Raw genomic sequence first — 14457 nt, 5'->3', positions numbered from 1 at the left:
ACATCTGAAGCAAGCTAACACTTAAAAATCAAGTTCTTCACAGGAAGTCTGTCGAATAGAGTTCCGTAAATGAAAACATAAACTGCTCTTCCGGCCTTTTAAAGTGTGTTCTACAAGATGGAACACGACAAACAAACCAGCACACTCTTTTCATACATTTGTAGACTCGCACCCGGATTGTAAATCAAAAAGTTTTCTAGTGCAAAATAGAGGCAGCGCACTTGTAGATACTTATTTCAACGGCATCTGCCTGACACGCCCTCTGGAAGGCACTTTTACCAGCGTATTTGACATGAGAAATCATAAACAAGTTGTGCAAACTTCTGCTCGCTCGCATACACAAAACTCCATTTTGCAACAGGAAGTCACACGCACACCGCACTCACACCATTGCAGCTGGAAATGTATAAATTAAAATTTTCGCATCGCGCAGTGGCCACCAAAAAGATGCGCCCCTCCTGTAAGGGACAAGGCACTGCAGGCATGGGGAAAATTTTGCATTTTCCAGCGTTTGGTAGGAGGAAACAGTTCTGGTTTTGGCTTAGTAAGAGGTATTAGGGGTTACTAAGTTTTTAAAAAAATATATATATTTAAATATAAATTTAATAGAACAAATGTGCCTAGTCTTGAAAACTTAAGAAAACTTAACCTAAAATATTTTAGTATTATAATTTGTAGAGTATTTAAAAACTTATACTTATGTTGGGCCATATTTAATAATTTCCATTTTGTGTTTGTTTTTGCTTGTGTTTGACCAGAGCTCTGTGTGTCTGCGTTTCAGTCTTACATAAATAGTTTTTCATATTTAAATATTAAAGTTTTGCTATGCTTTGCATCATCTTGGCTGCCCTTTGCCGACCGAAAAGTTCCCTACCCAGCCCTCTTGGTTCGCATTATGTTTTCTGCATAACAATTAACTTCCGCTTTAAGCCGGGGCTCACAATCCTTCTGTTGCCGTTTGGCGTATGTTTAATTTCCGTCATTGCGTATACGCCTAGTATAGCACTAATAAACGGCATTTAATTTCACACAATTTTGCATTAATTCCCAAAGACTTTAGAAGACACTTAGCAAGCCAAAAGCCTTTTTGTCATCCACCGACTGGATCTGTTATTAATGCTGTGATTAATTGTCGTGCCTCAAGACAATAAGCAAGAACAATTTGTTTTCACTGACAACAAACTGTCACCGAGCTGATAAAGAGTATGAAATTCTTGTTGGTCTCCGGCAATTTGATATTCTGGGCAGAGGCTCGGGAAATATTTGGATTCATCTCTCCTGGCATCAAAGCAAACAGAGATTAAGGCGAATCCCGGAACGTTGTGTCAGGGAACTCTGGCTCTGGCTTTGGCTCACAACAAAAATGCTTGAGCTGACAATTTGCAAATTCGAATCTGCAGAATGCAGGCAATCCCAACATCTTACCATATACGAGCATATCTCCAGCAATAACAGCTTTACGGGTTATAAAATTCAATTATGCATATTCCCAGGCGCACGTGATGCCAATGCAAACAGATTCGCACATTTTAAGTGAAGCTGCCTCAGCATTTGTGGAACACTTTGTTTGTTATCCCCAACCGTGTGGCTTGTCCTAGCCTCTTCAGAGATTTGGTTCAGAGGTTTGCTGGCTCCCGATATCCTGCACTGGATATGAATGCAACTTATCGAATTAAAAGTAAGGTTTAGTTCAATTTGTAATTAAAATATATTCTACTTCTACAAATTATTCACTTGACAAAAAAAAGACCCTCTTTGCCATAAATCTACCAATCCGATTTCTTGCTTTCTTGTTTTAGGATACTTAACAAATTGTTTTCTCTCGGACCTTACCCGGCCTCGTCCTGATTGTTTTTTATTGCCCGTTTTGTCATCTGGCCGGGGGATCCCAACCGCCCACTTCCTTGTCGCCGGGGCTGTTGTGCAACTTCCTGTTTCCGCAACGCTTCCCCATCTTCTTCCTTTCCTCCACCTCGTGTCCTTCAGCTTCCTCTTTCGTGCTTCGCTGATGTGTAAATTAATGTCATTTCGGGCGCGAGATTTTTTCTTTGGTATCTGCGTTTTTTCGGGTTCAGGGATGCCTGCCACTCGCTTTTGTGGTCTGATTGAATTTTTATGATGCCTCGCTTTGGTTTGGCGCTTTGCATATTGTTTAGCTTGTATTGTGGCTTGATGTTTTGTTCTGAACGGACGGGGATGCAAAAAACATAATTAAGGTGATTTTATGCAGACCCTACCCTATTCCACTCATTATTATCTGTGTTTTGGACTCTTCTGCCGCTTTAATTGTTTTTAATTAATTTTTTATGATTGAGACCTCCTTGGAGGCCCGAGGACCGCTTGGCCTCGAGCATTGGCATGTGGTAATTGCGTTCGAGCGTAGGCAGCGCATATTTTTTTCGCTTCTTTTGAGCCTCTTAGGCTGTTCCGGTGATTATTTTTTTTCGGTTGCTCTCGGCTCTTGTTAATTGCAAAACTTTTCTGCCTCTTACCAAACGGACAAAAAAAAAAAACTATCCAGGCAGGCCGCCAGGATAGGCAGCCCTTAACACTTATTCTGATTGTTGTTGCGCACTCGAAAAACAATGAAATAAAATTTGTACACTAAAGTTTTACTACAGGCGCAGACCAGACCAGAACAGAACTGAACAGAACAGACTCAGACACGGACCGTATATTGCAGTGGGAGAAACTCATTTAGTTAGCATAACAAAGGGGCAGGTCGGAGCTGGGGGTTGGGCGGAGCGGCCTGGGAGGGTCTTAATAACCCACTAGCAAACACACTAATTTGCACTTGAGCCCAATAATGAGTGTGCCGACGAGTGGATGGCTGGATGAGAGCTATGAGAGATCAGCACGAGTGCCAGAGTCTGTCTAGAATCTAGAAGTGATGTTCGAGTGTGCGGGCAAGTGTGTGGACTAATTTCTAATTTGAATGGTGATTTATGCAACTCGGGAAGACCTTACTTTTGGGACTTTTGCCGCCATGGGGCTACGCAAACTCACCTGTTGAGCGCCTGCAACTAATTAAATTTCCACTAAAGCCCGCCCAGAATAAATCCTACACCTTTCCACCTCACCTAATCCCGGCGGTTTCACCCGTTTCGGGAACCCGGACAGATTTCGGGGCTCAGTGCTAAAAATTAAACCAGCTTAAGGCGAGCACCGTTGAAGGTTAATCTCCACTGCGGTCGCTTTTCATTAAATGCCTGTTCGGGCGCAAAAATAAAAATGAGAATTATTACTGGAGCCGGGCAGCGGCGTCCCAGAAAGGAGGCAGGTCTCATAATAACCATAAGCCGTCAGGAATTAGTTGCATTTTCATCATTTTCATTTCATTTCGCCTTTCAGAATTTCTAAAATGGAATGAAAGGGAAATGTGCTTTGTGGTCTGTTGAAAATGAAAAGGATACGGCTCAGGTCCTCGTGCTTCCTTTTTCTTCCCGCTACCTTCGACTGTTTGTTGTTGCCGTCGCTGCTGCTGCCTCTACTACTGTTGTTGGCAGCAAAGATTTCATGGCTAAATGAGATGGTTTTTGTGGTCGGATGAACTAAGAAATATGCTGATAGGAGGAACGGAGGAGTGCCATGGATCTGACAGCTGTTGGCCTGGAAAAGTGGAATGTCAAAGGGCCCAGTCCGAGGGAAGTAATGAAAAGTGAAATCTTAGAACGACCTACTGGGAGGCTGTAAATTTAGTTTATGGATTTTTATCTGAAATAATTTAGTTTCAATAAAATTAAATGATTTTTTCATTGAAATGCCTTTGAAATGATACTTTAACTTGATAAGTTTTTTATTCGAGAATGTTGTATCCCATTACTGCTGCTTATAAATTGAATACTTTACCTTCATTAAAATCATTTTCTTTCATCAACGAGAAGCCTTTAGTTTGTTCAACTATTTATCCAGAAAATTCTGAGAAAACTGCAGTATTCTGCGCTTCCCTGGATAACTAAACAAGCTCCACAACTATTTTAATGATAAGTTTCCTATGCAATAGCCAAACAAAGTGCAATTAAAAGTTTTTGGAAAGTCTAAGAATTTTTGCATCCAAAACTCCGTTAGTTCGCGCCAACTTTCAACCTATTTGGCTAATTAATGCAAATTTAAATATTTATAAATATTTTGGAAAATGCAAGGAGAAACCATTTGGGCGATTGGCGGTGCGTGGAACCGCTGAGTGTAACCGCTGGAACCATCGAACCGCAGAACGCAGTAGCAACAGGACATTCGTATAAATGACAGGACATGTGGCGGGCCTGCTCCTGCTAACTCATTCAGTTCTCGTTGTGTCCCTCTGTGTGAATGCTTTTGTACTTTGCACTGCAATTTAGCAAATCGATTGGTTTTTCCACCCACCGTTGCCGCCGATGCCATTCAATTTTTATGGCTTTCAAAAAGCCAGCAGACCCCAACAAATGACCTCCTGAAGCCCAACCCAACCCAGCCCTTTCCGTACCCGATATGCAACGCCATAAAAAGCGCATGCGGCTGCCTACAGAGCCAAAGTCCGGGCCATAAAAAATCGCTAAACGGCAATAATAAAGCGAGCTACGGCAATAAAACGCTAGATGCAGTGAACATCACATCGAAGGGAGATTACTCTGTACCAATTTTAAAAGGATACAATGATACTAAAAATTCTATTCGATTTTATAAGTTTAAGAAGAGAATCATCAATTTAATAAAATATTTAGGTAAATTGGATAAATGGACATTTCTTATGTATAAACAAACTTGCAGCTTAGTAAATGGAGAACTACTTTAAATAGTTAAGCAACTCTGTTTCGTGGAAGCATCGTTTGGTTTTGCAACGTTCGCTGCCAGCTTTGTTTGTATTCTCTCTGGGAAACCCCTTTTCAAAACTAACAAAAAAATGGAATACAACTTCAAATTGAAACTTACTCCAACGTGAAGGATAAAGGAAAATCTTCGCTTACACAGTAGACTTAGAGACAGAAAGGTTCTTGTGTGCTCACTGGCCCAGGATGGCTTTAAAGTTCATTTCTCCTATTTTTTGCCATCTTCAACACGTACAAGGCACAACCAGTAACATCCTTTCTGCCCTTTAATGAAAGATCAAAAGGCATTAATGTGTGAGAGAGTTTCTGGCTCGAAAAGGGACGAGTCTCACATTAGCGAAAACCATTTTAAGCTAATTTCGCATGTGAAACAGGTAGAAAGCGCACACACGATGGGACTTTCCTCGTTTTTGGATAGCAATCGACACGCGCAATTATTGCTCGACCGTTTTATTTGATTGTGAGTCTGGGAGAGATACGTGGCCTGCATTTAGTTCGTTTGATCTAAGCCATTTCGGCAATCAAACAAATTGAATTGAGATCGATTTTTGGTTTTTGGAAGTTTTCTTAAATATTAACAACGAAATGGTTTGCGAATAGGGAGCTTAAGGATATGTTTTTCCAAATAAAACTGTATAAAATGTAATGTTTAGCAATGGCCCCGATTAATGATGACATGCTCCACATTGGCCAGCCTCGTTTTCTGGGAATTAGGCCTAATATTTGTAATTTTCTTGTGCCACTTTCGTGGCAAGCCGCATGTGTGTGGTTTATTGTCGCTGCTCGCCTCAAATGCACAGAGCGCATTAATCAGCGAAGGAACCTCCTTCTGCCAGCAGAAAAAAATTAGTTAAAAGCGAAATGCAAATGCCAATGGATGAGAAAGGGAGTGCGGCGAAAGTTGACAACCTGACAGCTGACTTGCCTAATTAGAAGCCAAGTGAAATAAAAATATTACACATACGCCATGTGTGCTGCTTTTTTCACTTTTTAATTTGCATCCCAGTGGCGGCGGAGGAAAGAGGGCCGGTTAGGTCGGGTTGTAAAGCAAGACTCCAGGCTGAATTTTGAATTGACATGGTCGGGCGACCAAAGAGGGAAAAATACTGATGCAGATGTTCTTGCTGCTGTTGTAGTGCGCATTCGAAATGAGCACACGCATAAGAATCGAGGACGCACATTAATGCACACCGCCCACTCACACCGCCACCCACATACGCCGAAGCGCGAATGTTAATTTAGATGCCTCATCCGAAAACAGCAGCCAAATGCAGATTCAAATGTGCATGCAGTCCCGGGCCCAGGCGACCGTGCCAAAACCGCGCCCGTCGGGAGAATCGGGCCAAAACTAAAACTGCAAGCCAAGCCAACCACAAAAACCTGCCATGCAGGATGCAGGTCCTCACAAAAGCCTCTCCATCGCTGCCGCCGCCAACGTCGCCGCCTCCGCCGTCACCGCCACCGCCTTTATCCTTCCCATCAAGCCCATCATCCTCGTCAGCGTAGGGATTGTGGCCTGCGTTGCTGTAACTCTTTTCAAATAATAATTAACAATTTATTCCCCAAACAGAACTGGCTCGCACACGCAGTGCGCACATTCGAGTGTGCGAATGGGCCTGTCAACGTTAGTCATATCATTAGAGGCAACGTGTTGCTGACTTTTTGAGGCCTGCCAGGCTTGGGGGAAATCATGCCAATGATGCACTTTGAAAAATCGCACTAGATAGTGTCCCATAAGCACTTAAATCTAATTGAATATTCATCCCCTTCTTTTGACGGTTTTTTTGGCAAGTGTATCATAAAATAATGACTTCACTGGAACCTCTAGTTCAAAATCTTCTCGCTATGATATAGAGTCTCATTTCTGGATATTTCTGGACTTCATTTTTTGACTGACATCATTTGTAACTGTCATTTGCGACATGGAACAGTGCAGAGTATCATGTTATCGAGACTTTACTATTATTTTTTGGTTTTGTTTTTTTTTGTTCGAAACTGCCGCTGCTGACATTTTGTTTGTAGGCGCTCAGAAGTATGCAACTATATTTGTGTTTTTGCGGTTACCCTTTGTATTTGTGCAGGGCACACACCAGCACACACATTGACAGACTGCCATTGAGCATGCAGAGTCAAATGCATGTGCAGAGCATTCCGCGCCATGTCAAGCGGAAGTGAGTGTCTTTCGTTTTTGTTTACCCCTCTCAGGCAGCTCACTCGAACCCCATGGCACGCCCACCGACGCGCCGCGCCGCATTGCTGCCTCTGCCCATCACTCCTCTTTTTTTCGGATTCTCCCTTGGATGGGACGCTTACTGTTAATTAAAAATGGGCGCCAAGGAACAGGCGATGCAAGATGTGTGGGTGGGTGGGTGTGTGTGGAAGTAACAAAAACGCAAGTTGAACGGGTCGTATGAGTATTTTAATTAGTTTGCATAATTATGTTCGCTCCCTGGCCCATGTTCTCGCACACAAGCTGGCTAAAACACACACACTCGCCATACCTACAGAGCCTTTTTGGCCACCGCACAAAGTTACAAATTCCTTATATGTAGCCGACATCTCCTGCCCAACCTACCCATCAAGCGCGATTCCTTTTATGAGGATTTAACAACTTTTTGATACAAATTTGCATGCCTACATATGTGTGTGGTGGCCCGGATGTTTGATGTTGTTCTCCAAGGGCATGCCATTGTAAGTTGCAGCTTTTTGGCATCTGAAGTGGGGTTCGTTTTATTGGTGAGTTTATAGAGGTTTGTCGTATGTACGTTCATACGTATAATCCCTGCCAGTGCCATCAACATTTTATTATCCTTGGACTATCTGCGCATTAACTCACGCGAGCTTGTTTTTGGATCGAGTTTCTGGAGCGCAATGGGTGGGTGTGAAGTGCATTCGATGTATCAAACGAAAAGGATATTTATTTACTGTTTTATCCGGCTGGAATCTTGCGCTACTCAATTAAAATGCAATAAACGCCTCCACTTAAGGGCAATAGACAATTTAATTTACAATTAAATACCGGGTCCCCACTGTTTGATTTTCGCGCATAGATAAACAAATTAAGCGCACAACACTTTGGATATAAATTTATCATATTGCACAACATTTGTGGATATATATATAATTTTTGTAAAATATTCACAGTGGGCTTAGTTTGTAATGGCCCGTACACCGGGGATATTGAATAATTGCATCGTATAGCATATGCTATTGGTTTACACATGAGTTGTTAAAGAAGCACAAAAAACGACGCGCAAATATTAAACATTTGACAGCAAACACATAAAATGATTATAAACAAAACGAGGCAAAAAATATTTTTTGATTCCAAACAAACATTTGTAGAGAAGAGCCTAATTAAAAAACTGGGCTTTAAAATTTCAGCAATTAACATTGGCAAACAGATTAAGCGATAAAATGAGCATAAATAATGCAGCGAAAGCGAATAATGTCGGTTCGATAGAGACGGGTACATAGACGAAGAGTGAGAGAGGGCGAATAATATAAACCGATCTGTGGGCTGGGTAAATTGTTTTGTGTGTGCCACATAATTAATAGAGCGTATGGAAAGTCCTTTGACAAATTATTTAAATGAGGCTAAAATATTCGCAAAAAATTTATTCGTAAATCCGAAATGCCAAAGAAAATTATGAAATGGATGAAAAAATATTTGCTTAAAATATAAATGTGAAAACAAAGAGATAATTGTTTGACTGTATCATTCATGTTTCCACCAATCGGTTATGAGTGAAATGTTACAGAATTAATATTCACGGCAGACGGATATTCGTATTATATAAATTCATATGCCCTTTATGGTTCTGCAACAGTAGGTTTTTTTATTAATTTAATACTGAACGTAGCAACTTGTTTTGCCTCCAATATTCTCGTGAATATATTCTTCTAATAAAAGCATATTGCTGATATCCCATACCAAAAGTTGTCCTTCTAAGTTAAAACTCATTCTACTACAATTTACGCAATTGCCGTGGTCCTTCAATTCAATGTTCAAGTTGATTGAAAACTGACAAATTGACAAAAGCTCAAATACCTTGGAAACTTATGAAAACTCATTTCCACATAGTCAAAAATGAACAACTCACAAGATAAATGAAATATCGAAAGTCGAAAACATAGGGCAAAAAATAAGAAAAGTTTATCAGGAAGATTGTTTTCGGTTATTTTTCGCTGCTGACAATATTAAATTGTATTGTCATTCTGCAGGGATGGATGAAAAGGTGTGCACTTCCCACTGAAATAGTCAGCCTCTTTGATCTGGATGTCGACGGTGTGAATGGCGATGTCGATGATGATGATGTGGCGCAATTTCTCAACAACAACTTCAACACCATCAATTTGCTGTTGTTTGTCCTTATGTAAGAAATTGTGTATTTTTAACACCCTAATCGTGAGCAGCCATTTCCCAGAGCTATAAGGTGTACAACAAAATATTCAAACACATACGTCTTTTTTTGTGAAAAATATAGAAATATATTTCAGATATTTTTTACTGAGAGATCTCTATTATAAAACCTTAAAAGTTTAATGATTTATTTTAACTCTTCCACTTAAAGTTCCAGCCAATGAGTTAAACTTACATTTTTATGTATCGTAAGAGAACACCACGAAAGCATTTACTTTCTTTCTATGTACCAGATGTTGAATTTGTAAAGCTACACGCACACGATTCAGTGGAACCCCAAAGGAACTTGCATCACGCATAAAAGGTTGCAACTTGCTTGCAGTTTGTTGCAAAATCCTGGCAAGGATGATGAGGAGGTCGACGTGCTGCTAGCCAAGTAAATCAACCGAGATGCTGATGATGAGGAACTGGCTGCTCAGTTGCATATACTATATGGTATGTATGTAGAGAGAAGCCCTCTAAAGTATGGAGAAAAGTTGGATCAGTTGGTACGAGTACGAGTTTCACTTTCGTGCCCAAGTGATTTGCGAGAATGCGAGCGCCAGTGTGTGCTACCTTGCGGTGCACATAACAGTTAAGTAACGTCTTAAAACTTTAACCATGAACAAGGCAAAAGTATCCCCGAGCCAGACCCATCGCCGGCCCACAACTCACACACAACAAATGTGCAAATTATGCTGCCTCCGGTAAAGTGCTTCAATGAGTGGGCGTGGCCTAAGCTACTTTCACCGCAAACTTTATTAGTTGGCCTCACCTTTCTGGCTTTCCATTATACGTTTTATGCATCCCGAAAAAAGTTTACCCTGGCTTGATGGCGAAAACTTAATCAATTTTCAAGCTAGCCCTTGTACCCTTTAAATATTTAACACTTGTTCCATATTGGATGAACATTTTCGAGAGCTCGAATATTTTTCTACACTTGGAAAACTTTTAATTAGCCATTTTTAATGTTTATTTTACATTTTAAACCCTTTTTTGTTAATATTTGAGTTCAAATTCTTTAAAAATGATATGGGTTCCATAAAAAATAATCCATTTAATCAATTGAATCCTTTTTGGAAATTATCAGAAGTTGTATCGGAAAGGATTTATGTAAATAGTTACTTGTCTATATACCACTTAAAAAGGATTACCCCTCCTGACCACTTCTCTTCTTGGCGGAGCCTTTAAGAAGTCGCCAAATGGAGGAAAAGAAACTGTTTTTGTTATAAAGCGTGTCCTGTGGCAAATTCCTTTGCGCCTTGCACACACACAAGCGCACACACCCGGACATAATTGCAGTATTCTTTTTCCTTGGCAAGGCTTCAGCTGCCAATTTTTTTTGCTCTTTTTACGCGTTCCGCTTTCAACGAATTAAATGGCATGAAATTAAAAGTTACTACGAGAAATTTTTGTGCTGCATTTGCAGGAAAACGTGAGAAATTATAAGTACAAAAGCGGGCGAGGGGGAAAAAAAATGGGAAGCGCGAAAACATGCGAACCAAAGAAAAGAATAAAATGAAATAAAACTGAAATAAAGGAAAGAGAAAAGAAAAGAATTATAAAATATGAAAGTAAGTCTGAGCCCGCCGAGAGGTCGGTGGGTGGGCCTGGGACACAGTTGAAAGACAACAAGCAAATCTACTTAAATATCTCAGCGAATGGTAAGCCTTTCTTTGCTGTTTCATTCTTTGTGAATTATTTCTTCCTCCTGGCCAGCTCCCCTCTACACTTCGGCCAGGATTCCCTTTGTGCCTCGGTTAAGTCCATTTTGTGTTTTGCTTGTCCTTATCCCGTATAGAGCATTATGCAAGTTATTTTCGCAACCCTGTGGAAAAATAAGAAATCAGCAAAATATATTTATGACTTATTTTGTTAAAAGAACAATGGAGCTTTCCGCAAAAAAATGGAGACAGAAAATGAAAGTAGTAGTAGGGCCTATTAAAATTAAGAAATGCCAGGAATTTGTCTGACAAAAACTTATCACAGGGCTTAAAAGTTACCTTTACTCTTCAAAGTTTCATCTTAATTTTGAGTTCCTTTTTAAATTACTCTATTAGTTACATCATCTCATAGTCTGATGCTTGTTTCCGTTTCTCTATGCTGATGATAGGATAGAAAATTATCTCAACCATTTATGGATATTTCTTTTTATTATTTCTGGTCTGATATGGTTTTTTACTGATTTAGAGACTGCCACACAGTTTAAATTGTTGTAAATATTTGCTTTCCAACAGTGTTTGCACTCGGTTGAAATTTGCAACTATTTTTTACGACATCCCTTATCCCTGCGCCCTTTTTATGTGAGTAGTAGAATGATTTGGGTAGCTTTTATAGGTTTATTTATTATTTTATCGCTGGATTGTGACATGGATTTATTGGGGCGATCTTTTGTTTAGCCCGCTAAACAAATATTTGACGAGCAGCAGCGATACCCGCGCGTGGAATATTTTTCCTTTTGGACGTCACACGGAATATTTGCGAATCCAAATGGCAGAGCTGGAGTTAAAGCCCTCGCAGTTTAATTGAGTTGGAGACAGAGCTGCAACTGGAGAGTCCTTGGCCCGGCCTAATTGAATTCCCGCTAATCCAATAGATTAGGAGGCAGCAGCAAGAGTTGCTTCTGAGTCGCTTGTAATGCAATGCAAAAACAATAACAAAATTATGATGTCCAACAGCAGTGTCAACGGACGACGTTAAGACCATCCTCAGGGACTGGCAAGATGACCTCAAAACTATGAGCAAAGTATCACAGCGAAAGGAGGACGGCCGCAGCTGGGACTTCCAGGAGAAAAAGATGTCCTTGCCGTTGCATAGTTTCCATCATCTTGTAATTTTCATTGTTTGTGTTTTGTTTTTTTCGCAGTAAGAATTTAATTAGCTGCCAAGACCCTCTCAGGGAATGCCATTCTGAATTTAAATCATGCATAAATTAGCAGATATTCCGCAAACACATCCACATTTGCTTTGCGCCACTTTAGGCGCCATAACTAATTATATGTTGACATGACATTTATTTGACTTGCATAAATTAGGCAATTAGTTGACGAACGTTAATTAAGTTTTTGGAAATCACTCGGCAAGGTGGGATTAAGTTTCTAAGGTCGGTTAGTCAAGTGGATTGTCGTAAAGAGGTTCATCAATTATTGTATAAATAAAAGCTATAATGTTTTAAACCAAAACGTGGTACTACTTCTCTACTAGTCTTAAACTTTCGAGATTAACAACTTTTAATATTAAACGCAAACTCAGCACTCCACTTGACCGTTTGATGGTGGCCCCGAGACACCCAAGACGGACCACATACATACATAGTTCCTTTTCCCAGTCGCCACTCGGCAAGCTGGACGAGTCCTTAAAGCGAAATGGAAGGAGTTGGGCGGAGATGCAAGTGTTCGTCGTACATTTTATCGCCTGCACTCAACAGAAAGGTGAATGACGATGAACGCACCAAATTTTCGACACATTGTGGCTTTCATCTGTGGGGTGAGCTGTGCTGCCAGTAGTATACGGGGCGTATACGCAATAAAGAAGCGACATTCGAAGCTGGGGTTGAGTTCAGGTTCACCCCTTTTCCCTAGCCCCTGGCTGTCATCATTAGATTAGAGTGCTGGCCAGAAGAGAGCTGGAGTGAGGGGGAGGGAGTGTGAGAAATTTGTGCACATATCGAGGCAAAAGGACAAAAATTAAACTACTGGGCGTTGCCTTGTTAGGATGTGCGTTAAAATTGTAAAACACGAAAGGCGGCGGGGGCGTGGAGTTTGGGGTTGAATGCGGTGGGGGCGTGGCAAAGGACTGCACCCAACTGTCCACCCAGTGGTGTGCTGCTGCCAGCCATGCTGTGGTGGTCAGTTCTCGTTTATTTTGCGTATTAGACGCTGCTATTTTGTGCTTATTGTTCCCATTCACCCTGCGCTACTTGCTCGCTCTCAGTTGCTCGCTTTTCGTCCTGTTATCGCTTCCAATCCCCTCCCTGTCTGGCATGTCCTGTTATTTTTCGCTTGTTTGGTTTCTTTGGTGTCCCATTGTCAGCTCATTTGTAATTTTTGGCACAACGATTTCAAATTAAGCAACCGGAAATGAGCTGACATTTCGTATTCGGTTCGGTTCGTGTCCGTTGCGTCCACGCTCCTGTCGTCTAGCAGCTTAACGGCACTTTTGCGGTTGCTCGTCATGATCGTCCTTATTGGACCAATCATCATCATCGTCGTAATCATCATCGCTACCCAGACAGGACACCCAAGAACGGCATTTCCACTTGTCTTGTCTATTATGACAATATTAATATTTACATTTTACAGTTATTGTCTAGCCGAAGCATCCTTCCTCACATACACTCACATATTTATTTATATATGTATATGTTTGGTATGCATGTATACATATACATGTGTATCTGAATCATACCCCTTGGCAGTCATGTTTTTGGTCCCTGTGCTTTGGTTTGTTTGCTGCTGCCTGTCATGTTTGCTGCCTCGTATGCATTTGGTATTTTCTTGTTTATTGCTTTATGTTTCAACCGCTGCTGCATGTGCCACACCCCCATGCCCATCCACCCATCACCACTCCGATGTTTTATCTTGTCAATATGGTTTCCATTTTCTATGTTGTGCATTATTTCCGTTAGTTGTTGACCACTTTGGTCGCTGTCTCCGAAGAGTAGCTCTTTAGTTTCACATTTCATACTCTTGCTTTTTGAATGAAATTTTGTAAAAACCAATTTAATACATAGATACCAACTATGTTACTTTCAAATATATGTTTTACTTCAGACACTGTCGCATTAAAATACCTTTGATTTGTAGCATTTTGTTGCATTTTGACTGGCTTTTTACATTTTTTATTTAAAAATGAATTTATATGAATTAGGAATTTATATGTTGATAAATTTTTTCAAAAGCCTTCATACTTATACAAGCTATTATTTAAAAGAAGTAAACTTTTTTCTTATCATTAGGTAATATTTTATGTTTCTAAGAATCTAAAATTATTAAAAATTAATCTTGTAGAACAATTTTCTTGAGCTGCCTTGGCTTATATCTTTCCTTAATCAAACAGTTTCAAAACATGTAATCGGAACACTCTCCTTTGAGTGAACCCATCTCTGTTATCCTTACAAAGTAAGAATATCCCTTTTTCGAACTTGAAAGCTCTTTCGGCCCTGTTACAGTAACTTTTCTCTGGTTCTTGTAAAAATTTCCCTCGCCAGCCCGCCAGACAACCGAAGCCGGTTCGTTCTGGGCTTCGTTC

The 14457-nt window shown here is 40.5% G+C and overlaps 1 protein-coding gene across 1 annotated transcript in view; it reads left to right on the top strand.

Annotated features, from left to right (window-relative positions):
* Window positions 1-14457, top strand: part of beat-Ic (beaten path Ic) — a 54850-nt gene that overhangs the window by 1891 nt on the left and 38502 nt on the right. The window lies entirely within an intron of this gene.

This window comes from Drosophila bipectinata, chromosome 2L, assembly GCF_030179905.1.
Source record: "Drosophila bipectinata strain 14024-0381.07 chromosome 2L, DbipHiC1v2, whole genome shotgun sequence".
NCBI classification, from domain to species: domain Eukaryota; kingdom Metazoa; phylum Arthropoda; class Insecta; order Diptera; family Drosophilidae; genus Drosophila; species Drosophila bipectinata.
This window is presented reverse-complemented; position numbering and strand designations above follow the sequence as displayed.